Raw genomic sequence first — 15,626 nt, forward strand, 5'->3', positions numbered from 1 at the left:
AGCATTGCACGTGGTTGATTGTGTTCCATTTGCTGGTGGTTCTTGTTTGGGTAGAGCCGGGAGACGAGTTTGTGAACGAGGAGCCCGTTGAGTTCGTTTTCGAGGATCAAGACAACTCTGACAACTTTGCAGGCAAGATGACCATACCCTCGAAATCACTTCTATCTTTGCTTGCTAGATGCTCGCTCTTTTGCTCTGCCTATGCTATGATACCTACCACTTGCTTATCATGCCTCCCATATTGCCTTGTCAAACCTCTAACCCACCATGTCCTAGCAAACCGTAGTTTGGCTATGTTAGCGCTTTGCTCAGCCCCTCTTATAGCGTTGCTAGTTGCAGGTGAAGATTGGCGATCGTTCCTTGTTGGAACATTGTTTATTGTTGGGATATCACCATATTATCTTGTTTATCTTAATGCATCTATATACTTGGTAAAGGGTGGAAGGGTCGGCCTTTTGCCTAGTGTTTTGTTCCACTCTTGCCGTCCTAGTTTCCGTCATATTGGTGTTATGTTCCCGGATTTTGCGTTCCTTACACGGTTGGGTTATAATGGAACCCCTTGACAGTTCCCCTTGAATAAAACTCCTCCAGCAATGCCCAACCTTGGTTTTACCATTTGCCACCTAGCCTCTTTTTCCCTTGGGTTTCCGGAGCCCAAGGGTCATCTTTATTAAACCCCCCGGGCGAGTGCTCCTCTGAGTGTTGGTCCAAACAGAGCCACTTGCAGCGCCACCTCGGGGAAACTTGAGGGTTGGTTTTAGTTGTACGTAGTGTTCATCTGAGTGTGCCCTGAGAACGAGATATGTGCAGCTCCTATCGGGATTTGTCGGCACATTCGGGTGGTGTTGCTGGACTTGTTTTACCATTGTCGAGGATGTCTTGTAACCGGGATGCCAAGTCTGGTCGGATTGTCTTGGGAGAAGGAATATCTTTCGTTGACCGTGAGAGCTTGTGATGGGCTAAGTTGGGATTCCCCTGCAGGGATTTGAACTTTCGAAAGTCGTGCCCGCGGTTATGGGCAGATGGGAATTTGTTAATGTCCGGTTGTAGATAACCTGAAACTTAACTTAATTAAAATGAACCAATCACGTGTGTAATCGTGATGGTCTCTTCTCGGCGGAGTCCAGGAAGTGAACACAGTGTTGGAGTAATGCTTGACGTAGGTTGTTCTAGGATCACTTCTTGATCATAGTTGTTCGACCGTGCTTTTGCCTTCTCTTCTCGCTCTCATTTGCGTATGTTAGCCACCATATATGCTAGTCTCTTGCTGCAGCTCCACATCATACCTTGTCTTACCTATAAGATTAAATAGTCTTGATCGCGAGGGTGCGAGATTGCTGAGTCCCCGTGACTCACAGTTTAGTTCCAAAACTAGATGCAGGGACCGATGATACCACTCCAAACGATGCGCTTGAGCTCAAGTGGGAGTTTGATGAAGACTCTCGTCATTACTATGTGTCGTTCCCAGATGATCAGTAGTGGTGCCCAGTTGGGGCGATCGGGGACTTTGTCGCATGTGGGGGTTGATCTTTATTTTGGTACCATAGTCGGACCATGAGTGTATTGGATGAACGTATTGTTATTCATGTATTTGTGTGACGTGGCGAGTGTAAGCCAACTATGTATCCTTTCCCCTTTTATTTATGTACATGGGTTGTTGTGAAGATTAGCTTATTTGCGGCATTGCTTTCAATGCGGTTATGCCTCTAAGTCGTGCTTCGACACGTAGGAGATATAGCCGCATCGAGGGCGTTACATATTGACATGTATTCCCTCCATCCGGAAATAAATGGATGGGTCTAGGCGTATTTCAGTTCTAGATACATCTAGTTTTATCCATTTCTGCGACATTTAATCCGGATGGAGGGAGTATGATGTAAGAGCTAGGGATATTGTTGACACCAGATTTTGGCACAGTCAAGAACTTATTTAACATGGCCTCAAATGGAGAAGTGATCTACATGAAAGAGTTCCGTATTATTGATATGAACATCTTTGAAGTTTGGGTCATCGTCGTTCGATTTCATCTCGAAGGCCGAAACTATGCTCCAAGTACTAAGATCTTATATTCAGAGTACAGTTTGGCCGATTAAGCCCCTAAGACGACCTCAAATGGAAAAATGACCTACACGAGTTGTCTTCGCCTCATTGAAACGGTCGATTTTGATATAAAAATCGTCCAAATCCGAGTTTGTATGCAAATGTTAGATCAATCGGAGTGTAGCACTGTCACGAGGCGAGATGTGGCGCGCCCCACTAGACACATGTCTGATGGGTAGCGCGAGAGAATAGCCTGTTTTGCGAGACCGATGTGACCCTCAAGATGACCTCTGATCAAAAAACTTTCAACATGAAAGTTGTTCGTCTCGTTGAAACGGTTAAGATTGCTTTTGGGCTCGTTTTCATCCGAGATTGTGTACCATCACAAAAATGACCCGCAAGGTGCAGCCAGTTTAAACCGAACAGTTTTGGAAAGTTCGGATAAAACCAATCCGAATTTGACTAGGGTTCTGGACGTGAATCCAAGCCTTTTCCTTGCACGATAAGTCCATCCGCCTCTTATATATCTAAGGGGTGACGTCCGATTGGACAACACACAATCGATCAATTCATCTACCACTTTTTATCTTTTATGTTTTCTCCTTAACCCTAGTTCTTCTTCTTCCTCGTTCTTCGTCTGTTCTTCTTCTTTGTAGGGCGGCGAACCTCGAGGCCCTAGGGGCGATCAGGTCGACCTAGGGCAGCCCATAGCCGCCGCGCGTCCAGACGGGGTTCCTCCTGGGCATGCGGGGTTTCGGGTCTTCAAAAGCGCCCGCCGGATTGCCTGCGTACCGCGCTTCCGGTCGGTTCTCCTTCGATGTGAGCTGCGGTGCATCACCCTCGGCGTCGAGGGTACACGGTGACGTGTTCGTGTGCGAACACACTTTTTGGCGACTCCGCTGGGGACGAAGCTTTGAACGGTCTCCAACCCGTTCTTGCTACGAAGAGATCGTCATCAAGTTGCTGCAATCTACAAAGGTAATATGAATACCCAATTCCCCTTTGTAGATGCAAATAATTTATGTGTTGTTGCTGGATCACCTAATGAGCATAATGTATCGGCTAGCCCTAGTTTTATTAATCATGCATCTAATTATGCGCAAGGGCCGATGCAAAGCAATCTTCATGCTTCAAATTCTTAGGATTTTAGCAACGTACAACATATGTATCCAAACTCTCATGCATCGGCAACCCCACAAATCCGTATGCCGATGAACAACATGATGGGTTTGGTTAATCAATTTGAAACACCTCATGTCAAAATTTCCAATAGCATACAAGAAAGTGTTTCACATTCTTATTCATCGGCAACTAATTTTCAATATGTGAATCCAACCTTGCCGATGGATGGGAGAATTGTCCATGCTACCACTAGCTATTCGGCCAGTTACTCTCAACCATCATATGCTACACCTCATGTTAGTAATTTTTCAGCACCGTATGCAATTGTAGATGTTCATAATTCGGTCCCGCATCTTCATGGTCATAGCCGAATAAGTGGAAATTTTACAGGAACACATGTGCCATCATCAAATACTGTAGCATATAATGTATACTCTACGCAATTCAAGAATTTTGGCAACACTCACGAATCATTGCCGAAAGAATCTGAAAGTATTGCGGAGAAATCTCTTCCAGAAGTGGTTGTGGCTGCGTTAAAAAAGAGCTTGACACAAAATAAGAGAATTAGTGCTCTTTGCCTTGAACAATATAAAAAGGGGTTGTATCCTGATTATGCTGCAATAAAGGCTAGAGTTTTGCAAGAAGATGAAACTTCATCAATTGATAGAATTGGTGAGAGAGCATATGGTTATACAGCAGTGCATACACCTCCACCTAGTACCGCAGCATATTATACACCCCCTACACGATTGCAAAATTCCGGCAACACTAACACTTCATTGCCGAAAGATTCTAAAATCATTGGGAGGCAAACTAATCTAGAGCAGGCTGGAATTGAGAGGGGAGTTAAAGCTTTGTGCGATAGGGTGCAGGTACTTCGCCAAGAGAGAATTGATAGGGAATTGGCTCAAAGAAAAGAAGCCTTGCCAATTTATATAACCGACAAAAAGAATGATGATTCATAAACTAAAAGTGCTTCGGTTGAAAAAGCTGAATCAAGTAGTATATATTCCGAATCCATGAAATCCAAAGAGGCAAGCATTATTGAGCAAGGGCATGGCAAGCATAGCAAAACAACCATGTTTGATTTTTCTGAAGTTAATGGAACCTACTTCCTACCCTATGAGTTTCGTGCCATAGAAATTGACAAGCTTCAAGGACAAGAGCAAGTAGCCGAACAAAGTTCGGTAGACGAAGATCTTCAAATTTATGATGCACGAAATCAAGAAGAAAATTGTGACATGGTGTTGGGAAGTCATCCAGAAGCAAAGCACAATATTATTCATCATATGCAATCATCATGCTCTCCCAACATATTTGAAGAGGTATGTCTAGCAAGTAATTTACCTATTTTCATATTTGGTCACAACTTTATTGTTGATGCATCTATTAGAAAAATTCTAATAAGTAATTTTCAAAGACCAATGAAGAAGGGCAATTTACTTGTTAGCAATAAAATTGTTACTAAGTATATCGGTCAATATATTGTACCATTCAAAGAGACCGATAGTGACTTATTACTGCAGCCAAAGCTTTCTCATTACTTTATTTAAAGTTCATATCTAATTGTGTAGCTTTGCTTATTTCTTACTTGGCTTACACTTGGTCTCAATTGAGACATGTATGTTCTAACTATTTTCGTTTCAGAAATTTAAAGCCAAGGTTAAAATCCTCTGAGCAAACCGATGCCAGTATAGTTTCTTATCCAAAGACATCGGAGATAGAGTGCAAAACACAATGCATAGCCGAATGGGGTGATGCAAAATCTGAACCATTCGTTTGCTTAACTCCAAAGCCGTTCTCACAACAAGATCGGATAGATAATTCAAAGTTTACCTTCCAATCAAGCATGTGTGATCAAATATTTAATTTGTTGTTGAGAAATAATTATATTAGAATTCTTGATCACCATGTTGAGCCATCTGTCCAGGAACGAATGTATTGTAAGTTGCATGATTCGTCCAAGCATAATTTTGAGGATTACAACATGTTTCGTCAAATAGTTAAATCGGCCACTGATAAAGGACGATTGAAATTTGTTGAGACACCAAGAGATCACCAATCTATTCCGATTGGTCCCGATGGCAGAAAGTTTTTGCATCGGCTACTTCAAGCCGATCCATTTAAAGAGAAGGTAAAAACTGCAGGTGATGGGATTAACCTTTCAAGTAAAGAAGTTGTTGAAGAGCATAATGAACATAATCTTGAGGGCAAAAATTCCATCGAAGCTACAATGGAGACGCCAAGGACTGGGGGGCAGCAAGCAAATTCAGAGATCGGTGCAAGCACAACCAAAGGAAACAAAAGCCGCAATAAGCACAAGTGCAAGAAATTCAAGGTCACTTTTGCACAATTATTAGATAAATATCAAAATAAGAGTGAAGAGAAAAGTGCTTATCGGCCAACTAATGCAAAAGCATCAAGATCACCCCCAAGGCACAAATATGAGGATCGATATTGGAAAAGTGAAAATTTTCATGCAACATATTCATATCCTTATTTTGGGCCGCCAATGCCAATGTCCTGGATTTCTCCCTATGCTCGTGTAGATTCATATCCATCATGGGACAGGTATGATACAAGGGCACATTCTCCATCTTATTTTAGACCATCTCATCAATATTATGGAGCTCCGAGAAGATCAACATTTGAACAATCACATGTTAAAGACCGTTTCAATCCTAAGGAATCGCTCCAGAGCTCAAAGAAGAAGAAAGAGGTGGTCAAGCAAGTTTACCGTGTTAAAAGAGATGGCCGTAAGAGTGCAACTTCAGATTTGATCTCAAATGAAAAAGAGCCAATTAAAGTGTTGACATTGGCTACTAAAGGCAAGGAGACGAAGCAACCAATTATTGAGAGTCAAAGTGCCAAATCTGAAGAAAAGAAGTTGAGAGTGCACAAGGTCAAAATAGAATCACAGCCAAGATGCCCACTAGGTTTATCGTATTGGCAAAAGAGGGAATTACAAAATCTTAGTGCACAAGAGCTGAGATAGAAGAACATGGCGTGGGTTCCCAAGAGGATTAATCATAAAAAAGGATGTGCATGCTTCTATTGCAATAAGTACAATAAATTAAAGGAAGAGAAGAATGGAAGCAACAAACAATTAAGCCGAAGGTGTGCATCACAACATCAAAATCTTCAGTTAGCACATCATTCATTTTCTTCAACCATGCCATTGATGCCTTTGCCATGGAATTCATCCATAGTATGATCAATTACCCTCCATGGATTTATTTTGTTCCATGGATGAAACATAATTTTTTATATCATGACAGGGTATTACCAAATCACCATACATTTGGTTAGTTACGTTTTTGTTGCTAATACAAAAGGGCTGAAATATTTTATTGCTATTTCATTTGTTTATTTCGGCTATACATACTTTGGTGGGTGAATTCTACATGGACCTCATGGGAATGGCCGATACTTATATATCGCCCTAAGAATATCTAAGAATGGCCGGTGTGGTATTCTAACATCGTCCTTAGTTTGAGTAGAGATTGAGATAAGTCCTTGCAAAGGAATTTGTCAAATTGATGCCATTGAAGATATTATGCATAGACCAATTCATCAAAATTGCAAAGTGAAATTATGTTTTGATTGGGTGTGCTTTGGCTTATTAGTTTTCAGAATTTACGTAAGGCCAAATCATGGTTGATTTTTTATTGAGCATCATATTGACATCATGCATAATATTGTTTTTAGCTTGATCTCTCTAGTACCATGGAGATTATATATTGATGGTTAAATTTGTAACAATGGCCAACGTGTTGGTGTTGTTTATTTATCTCCATATGAAGCTATTTTGTGAAGCCTCATGCCGCTTAAAATATTTTTGCACAATGATCAAAGCCGAATATGCATTGTTATTCGGATTGGAGCTTTGCCTTGCTATAGGTGCTATACATATTGTCGGTGATTCGTTATTAGTAGTGCAACAAATATCCAAGGGTTATCAATGTTTTGACGAATCACTTATAGTTTATCTTTTGGTATGTCTAGATGCAAAATTTACCTTGGGTTGCATTAAAATTGTTCATATATTTAGACATGTCAATTGAAGAGAGTTGGCATAGCAAGCATCCGGCTACCATGTCTGTCATGGTGTATTGCATATCTATCAATAGCCGATGCTTATTCTTGCCAACATAGGTAAGGCCGAATTGGAGCTCACTACCTCGACCACTAATGAAACTTTTATGCAGACAAAGTAAGGATTCGAGAAAGTTGATTGTTGATAATCTGCAAGATCCTAGCAGAAGGGTGGACAATATGGTTGATGGATGGTCTTGACATGCAGACCTATGGAACTTTATAGTCGGATTAATGAAGTTGGGAAAGTCACCCAAGCTTGCATCAAAATATTCACACAAGCAATGGCCGATATAAACTTATCGTCCTAAGCATATGCAAAATGGCCAATGTAGTGTTGACATCGTCCTTAGAGCAAGCTATGTGCAAGTTATTTTTCGGCACACAAGCTTTGCCGAAAAACAGGGGGGCTTGTGTTGATACCGGATTTTGGCACGGTCAAGAACTTATTTAACATGGCCTCAAATGGAGAAGTGATCTACATGAAAGAGTTCCGTATTATTGATATGAACATCTTTGAAGTTTGGGTCATCATCGTCCAATTTCATCTCGAAGGCCGAAACTATGCTCAAAGTACTAACATCTTATATTCAGAGTACAGTTTGGTCGATTAACCCCTAAGACGACCTCAAATGGAAAAATGACCTACACGAGTTGTCTTAATCTCATCGAAATGGTCGATTTTGATAGAAAAATCGTCCAAATCCGAGTTCGTATGCAAACGTTAGAGCAATCGGAGTGCAGCACTGTCACGAGGCGAGATGTGGCGCGCCCCACCACACACATGTCTGATGGGTAGCGCGAGAGAATAGCCTATTTTGCGAGACCGATTTGACCCTTAAGATGGCCTCTGATAAAAAAAACTTTCAACATGAAAGTTCTTCATCTCGTTGAAACGGTTAAGACTGCTTTTGGGCTCGTTTTCATCCGAGATCGTTTACCGTCACAAAAATGACCCGCAAGGTGCAGCCAGTTTAAACCGAACAGTTTTGGAAAGTTCGGATAAAACCAATCCGAATTTGACTAGGGTTCTGGACGTGAATCCAAGCCTTTTCCTTGCACGGGAAGTCTAGTCGCCTCTTATATATCTAAGGGGTGACGGCCGATTGAACAACACACAATCGATCAATTCATCTACCACTTTTTATCTTTTATCTTTTCTCCTTAACCCTAGTTCTTCTTCTTCCTCGTTCTTCATGTGTTCTTCTTCTTTGTAGGGTGGCGAACCTCGAGGCCCTAGGGGCGATCAGATCGACCTAGGGCAGCCCATAGCCACCGCGCGTCTAGACGAGGTCCCTCCCGGGTGTGCGGGGTTTCGGGTCTTGAAAAGCGCCCGCCGGATTGCCTGTGTACCGCGCTTCCGGACGGATCTCCTTCGACGTGAGCTGCGGTGCATCACCCTCGGTGTCGAGGGTACACGGTGACGTGTTCGTGTGCGAACAGATACGACAGGACAACATAGTAAAAAAACACTGAAAAACCCACTGCAGAACCAAAGTATTCAAACCCACTGATATGAGATAGTACACTCATGTAGCTCAGGATGCAAAACTACCAGGCAGTTTTCCTTGCAAAAATCAACATTGTGGCATTTAATCATACATTTTGCTACAACTAAATTTAGATCATATAAAGGTTGGATTCACACCGATTAACAAAATACATGCTGATGTAAAAATATAATGATATACAACAGGTACTTACATCTACATTGGAGCATAGAGAATTCCTGCAAGAATCTTTCCTCATAAACGATACCATTGCAGAAATTCTTCTATCTGTTAAGCTTATTTTCTAAAAGAGAGATGGGTAATAAACATGTAGAAAATATGATCAGCATGCTATAAAATTTCATGATGCAAGGATACCCACAGCTTCTTAGAATTGAGGGGACATATTTTTGCTGGATTGGAGCGGACTAGTTCTTTGGCCACTGGAATCTGCTTATTATTAGTAGAAGTTGGGTTTCTCTGTGCTGGAGCAGTATCTATAAAAACTGGAGTTGGTTTATTATCTCCTGGCGTTTGGATCTTTTGCACAGGCTTTGTTTGTAACCCTTCAGATTCTAACATAGTCGTCTTCCCCTTGCATGCCTAGTATAGAAGAATGGTGCTTTAATTATAAAACATGCGACGCAGAGAGATGGAATAGGTACTGAAGAATAGAAAGGCATGACATATTGACATGTATTCCCTCCATCCGGAAAAAAAATGGATGGGTCTAGGCGTATTTCAGTTCTAGATACATCCTTTTTTATCCATTTCGGCAACATGTAATCCGGACGGAGGGAGTATGGTGTAAGAGCTAGGGATACGACAGGACAACACATCAAAAAACACTAGTTGAATGTAAAACTGTATGCTAGCGGAATACGTACAGAAATAACTAAGGCAACATACACGTGTATGATTGGGAAAATAAGATGGCATTGCAACAGAGCACTAGAACAACACTTCCTGTAAAAAAACATGGTATGGTAGACAGATGAAGTACATACTGATGAATAACAATGCATAAGATATTCAGAAGCATGATGCCAAAATTAAGCAGATGGCATTGTGATAGAGTACAATGACAGTACTTGAATTTGAAAACATGTTATCATGAATGGAATAGGTACTGAAAAACAGGAAGGCATGAGATATTTACATGCATGATCAGCATGCTAAGCACATGGCATTGCAACAGAGTAGATACACTCCAGGATATTATATGCATGTTGTACCCATATCACAGGCCAAGTTAGAGCAAGAACCTTGTGGGGTGAAGAAGATTCATCATCTTTCTGCAAGTCTTTTGAAGAACTGCCTTTACATGTTCCATCATATTGGGTATCATCGACATCAAGTTTATTGGCCTTTACATTGCTCCGTGAGGTTCTTGTGGATATATCAGTGTGTGCAATTATATCTGACATGCATGGAAGACAACTAGTAGTTAGATTTATGTAATGAGTGCATGTAAGAGACGACATAAATAGTAGGGTTGGGGTTAACTAGCAGCAACAGGTCTCATAAACTAAAGGGAGAACACAGATGAAAGCTACAGAATATGTATCATTTGTACTCAAGATTAACTAGTTGGCACACAAAAGTATTAAAGAACAACATAGGTAATACTAGAAGTGGTATAATACTATAATCACCAGCCTGTGGGATAGCATTGGCTGATGGATGATAACTATGAAACAACGTTACCTAAAGAACAAGTATCTTAGCTGAACTATGGAACAACATTAACTCCTGAACAAGACCCGTAAGAGATCAGCATGAATATACAGTGAAATGTGATAATCTATTTTCCATGCTTAAATGAATAACAAAGCTATAAATGTTGCACACAAGTAAGATGAGGGTACAATCTATCTGGTTGCCATCCATAGGAGTGAGCATCATGTGCTGACTTGTCGATGGCCCTGCAGTTGTTGTGTCTGTCCATGTCGGGCACGCGCATTCGATGCAGGGAACTGTTGAGCGGGGACTATAGCTCCCTTCTGGTGTATGCTTCCCTTGTTGGAGCAGCTGCAGTGAGTTGGAAGACGGTGTGTCTGAAGATGCAGATAACGCATAATGTTAAGAACGACATATCTCTTTAATCTAAAGAAATACACTAAGAGATCAACAGCAAGGTACGAGAGTGGTCACACGTCTATTGACTGAAGACTAAATTGGGGTCACACGATTTTATTTTATTTTGGTACTATCCGATCTACGCCGGATGGCTGGCCGTCTTGTGCCTTCCGGCTGACACTGTTTGGAATCTTCCCCGAAGAGCCAGCGACCAACGGCAGAGCAGCCTGCCTCCAGCGTCCATGGCCTCGGCCAAAACCCCGCTCCCCGCCCCACCACACTGCCGTGGTTGCACCGCCCCCGGGCCAATCCACAAAGACTCCCTGTCATCCAGATCCGGCGGCGGCAGTACCTTCAACCCAGGCAACTCTAAAAGATAGCCATATAAGCGTTGCTTCCGCGGCGAACTTGCCACCCGCACCCTTACGTTAGACACCAGCCAACCGGCAGCCTAAAAGCTCCGCCGTTGTAACACCCCGGGTGTCACGCTACAGTAAACTCCTGTTAATGGTGCCATGTCATCATAATTAATTTTTACTAATCATCACTTCGTTCCACACCGACCTCAAATTCAAAATTAAAAGACAAGTCAAATTATTATTTTCCTCAAACCATAAAACAAAAATGTTCGCTGGGTTGCTAAAATTCACTAACTAATTTTCATATTGAAACCAACTTCGTTTGCATCATAAATAAATCCTTAGGAAATTAATAAATGGGATATCAACTAATAACTTGACCGTCTCATTTTCTAAAAATGTTTAAACTTTCCAAATGACCCCAAACTTTGTGTGCTAGCTCCTAATAATACGCAGTATTTATGTGTCATTTTTCATAAATAACACCATTCTTTTGGCAACTATTTAAAATAGAAAACAAATGAAGTAAATAAAACAGTATAAAAAACAAAGAATAGAGAAGGACCTAATCTACTGAGTATTGAGGCCCATATAGCAAAATGGAAGGCCCAGCCCACATCCCCCACTTGTCTCCCTCCTCTCGCTACAGGAGACAGGCAGGGGATCGTGGCGGCCATCCCATGGCGCCCCGGCCTCGTGGCGGCCATCCCCGACCCATCTTCTGGATAAGAACATCGCCAGGGACCCCCTCCCTCGACCTCCGAAACCCTAGCCCCGAAATTTCCCCTCCCCCTCTCGTGCTTCTCCTCTGGCCTTCGTCGCCCGAGCTTGTGGTCGCCGCCACCTCGTTGATGTCGCGGCCACCGGCCTCCTATCATCACGCCAAGAAGTCCAGAAGCTCCACCATCGCCGTTTCCTTCACCCTCTCCGAAGGGTTCGAGCTGGGAGGCCCCGTACGCTCGCCATCACCGTCGTCTTCGCCCACGGCTGTTGCATCTCGTCGTCGAGCTCGTCGCATCTGGACATCCCCGGGCTCTCTAACCGCGCCCACGAGCTTTGTGGTGAGCTAGTCTACCGATTCCCCCGTTCTTCACTTCGATCCATTCGTTTGCGGTTGTCCCCGTGCTTGTTTGTGGTTGCCATGGCCGGAGCCTGAGCTCATGTGTACGCGCGCTGGCCATATCCCTTGCTGCGCTCTGCCTGCATCAGGGCCATGCCCTACTCGCCCTCCCTGTGTGCGCCGCCCGCGCCCCTCCTGTGCTTCGGCTGCGCCCGTGCCGCTGCTCCTAGCTGCTGTTCTGCTCTGCTGCCGATGCTGCTCCGTTTAGTTGTTGTGCTAGCTACTGCTGCTTTGGCTCCACCGTTGGTCACTGCTGCTATTGCCGCCCTTTGCTACTGCCGTGGTTGATCTGCTAGCTGCCGCTCGTTTGTTGCTGCTGCTCATTTTACTGCAGCTGCTCGCTGCTCAGGCGCTAGCCTCGCATGTGGCTGTGGCCATGGCTGAGCGCCCATGTGATGTGTGTGTGTGCACAGCCGTGGGCTGGTTGTGCCTCTGGCCGACCGTGTGCAATTAGTTTAGAGGCTAAGTAGTAGTTACGTTAGGTACTAGCCATATGACATGTGGACCCCCCCATTTAATTAAGCTACTTTGTTTTATTTATTAGGTATATCCTATGACATGTGGACCATCACCTCTCCTTTTGACCAGTCAAATTGACTTGGTCAATTCGGATTAAATCAAATTTAAAATAAAACCAGAAATTCTAGAATATTGTTAAAACTTTAGGAAACCATATAAAATAAACCGTAACTCAGATGGAAAAACTTTGTACATGAAAGTTGCTCAGAACGGTGAGACGAATTCGGATACGCAGCCCGTTCGTCAGCCACGTATCCCTAGCATAGCGAACACGCAACTTTCCCCCTCCGGTTCATCTGTCCGAAAACGCGAAACACCGGGGATATTTTCCCGGGTGTTTCTCCCTTTCACCGGTATCACCGCGTTAGGACACCCCTAGCACCGCTACTTGTCATGTCATGCATCGCTATGCATCTGTTTGCTTAATATTTATTATTCCTTCCCCCTCTCCTCTCGCTATACACCGAGACCGACGCCGCTGCTACCTAGTACGACTACGGTGTTGACGACCCCTCTCTCTTGTCAGAGCCACCAGTCAAGCCCTCCCCCTTGATCACCAGATATCGCCTATTCTTCTCTATTGCTTGCATTAGAGTAGTGTAGCATGTTACTGCTTTCCGTTAATCCTATTCTGTTGCATAGCCTGTCATTGTTGCTACCGTTGTTGATACCATACCTGCAATTCTAAATACTTAGTATAGGATGCTAGTATTCCATTTGTGGCCCTACATTCTTGTCTGTCTGCCATGCTATTCTATCGGGTCGTGATCACTCGGGAGGGATCATGGGTAAATACATACATATATACATACTATACAGGTGGTGACTAAAGTCTGGTCGGCCCGTTGAGTACCCACAAGTGATTCCGATGTTGGGGGCTGAAGGGGCAGGTGGTTCCACCCAGTTAGTGGTGGGCCTAGGTTCCCGATGGCCCCCGACTGTTACTTTGAGGCGGAGTGACAGGGCAGGCGGAGACCACCTAGGTGAGAGGTGGGCCTGGCCCTGGCCGGCATTCACGGTTACTTCAAAATAACACGCTTAACGAGATCTGGGTATTTGACCTAAGTCTGGCTACTGGCCTATACGCACTAACCAACTACGCGGGAACAGTTATGGCACTCGACGTCGTGGTATCAGTCGAAGCCTTCGTGACGTCAGCGACTGAGCGGCGCGCGCCGGGTTGGACTAGAATGCCTGCTCTTGTATAAGGGAGCCTAGGTCTGCTCACCAGCCGCGTACGCAACATGCAGGTGTGCAATGGGCGATGGGCCCAGACCCCTGCGCGCATAGGGTTTAGACCAGCGTGCTGGCCTCTCTATTGTGCCTAGGTAGGGTTGCGACGTGTTGATCTTCCGAGGCCGGGCATGACCCAGAAAAGTGTGTCCGGACAAAGGGGATCGAGCGTGTTGGGAAATATGGTGCACCCCTGCAGGAAAGTTAATCTATTCGAATAGCCATGATCTTCGGTAACAGGACGACTTGGAGTTGTACCTTGACCTTATGACAACTAGAACCGTATACTTAATAAAACACACCCTTCCAAGTGCCAGATACAACCCGGTGATCTCTCTCTAACAGGGCGACGAGGGGAGGATCGCCGGGTAGGATTATGCTACACGATGCTACTTGGTGAACTTACCTTCTACTCTCTTCTACTTGCTGCAAGATGGAGGTGGCCAGAAGCGTAGACTTCGATAGGACTAGCTATCCTCCTCTTATTCCGGCATTCTGCAGTTCATTCCACATATGATACCCTTATTCCATTTGATACCAATGCATACATATGTAGTGTAGCTCCTTGCTTGCGAGTACTTTGGATGAGTACTCACGGTTTGCTTTGCTCCCTCTTTTCCCCTTTCTATACCCGATTGCTGCAAACAGACATTGGAACCCTGGAGCCATACGCCACCGTCGACGACGACTCCTACTACACTGGAGGTGCCTACTACTACGTGCAGCCCGCTGGCGACGACCAGGAGTAGTTTAGGAGGATCCCAGGCAGGAGGCATGTGCCTCTTTCTATCTATATCCCAGTTTGTGCTAGCATTTTTAAGGCAAACTTGTTTAACTTATGTCTGTACTCACATATTGTTGCTTCCGCTGACTCGTCTATGATTGAGCTCTTGTATTCGAGCCCTCGAGGCCCCTGGCTTGTAATATGATGCTTGTATGACTTATTTTATTTGTAGAGTTGTGTTGTGATATCTTCGCGTGAGTCCCTGATCTTGATCGTACACGTTTGCGTGTATGATTATTGTACGATTGAATTGGGGGCGTCACAAATTGGTATCAGAGCCGACTGCCTGTAGAAATCCCTCTTCCACACTCCTTGGCCGAAGTCGAGTCTAAATATTGCTAAAGTTTTACTAACATGGATGTGTGCCTTACGGGCCCACGTCGCCATTGGATGGTATTAGGATCCTTTACTCCTCGTCTATACTCTGGGACTCTGATCTTTGTTCTATTCGGGTTAAATGATTTTACTAACTCTGACTCTAGGTTCTCGTAATTACTTCCTCCCGGAGAGCCCCCTCCAGGTGATTGCTTGGTTCGCCGAAGGATTCCGAAGATACTATCCGATGTTATCCCGAGAACTTGTGCTCATTGCGTTTGCAATTCCCTTCCACCGTCAACCCCTATGGAAAACTACATGCACTTGCCATTCTTACATTAGTCCCCAGTTGCTCTTGTTATTACAAGATACCCTGAAATACTCGTTGTTGTTTCGGGAATACTTTGTGCCTTCTGCCTTGCAGTTCTTTGTCGCCTGAATACCCCTACGGATAATTTCTCACACTTATC

The sequence above is a fragment of the Triticum dicoccoides genome, chromosome 2A (genome assembly GCF_002162155.2).
Source record: "Triticum dicoccoides isolate Atlit2015 ecotype Zavitan chromosome 2A, WEW_v2.0, whole genome shotgun sequence".
In the NCBI taxonomy this organism is placed as follows: Eukaryota; Viridiplantae; Streptophyta; class Magnoliopsida; order Poales; family Poaceae; genus Triticum; species Triticum dicoccoides.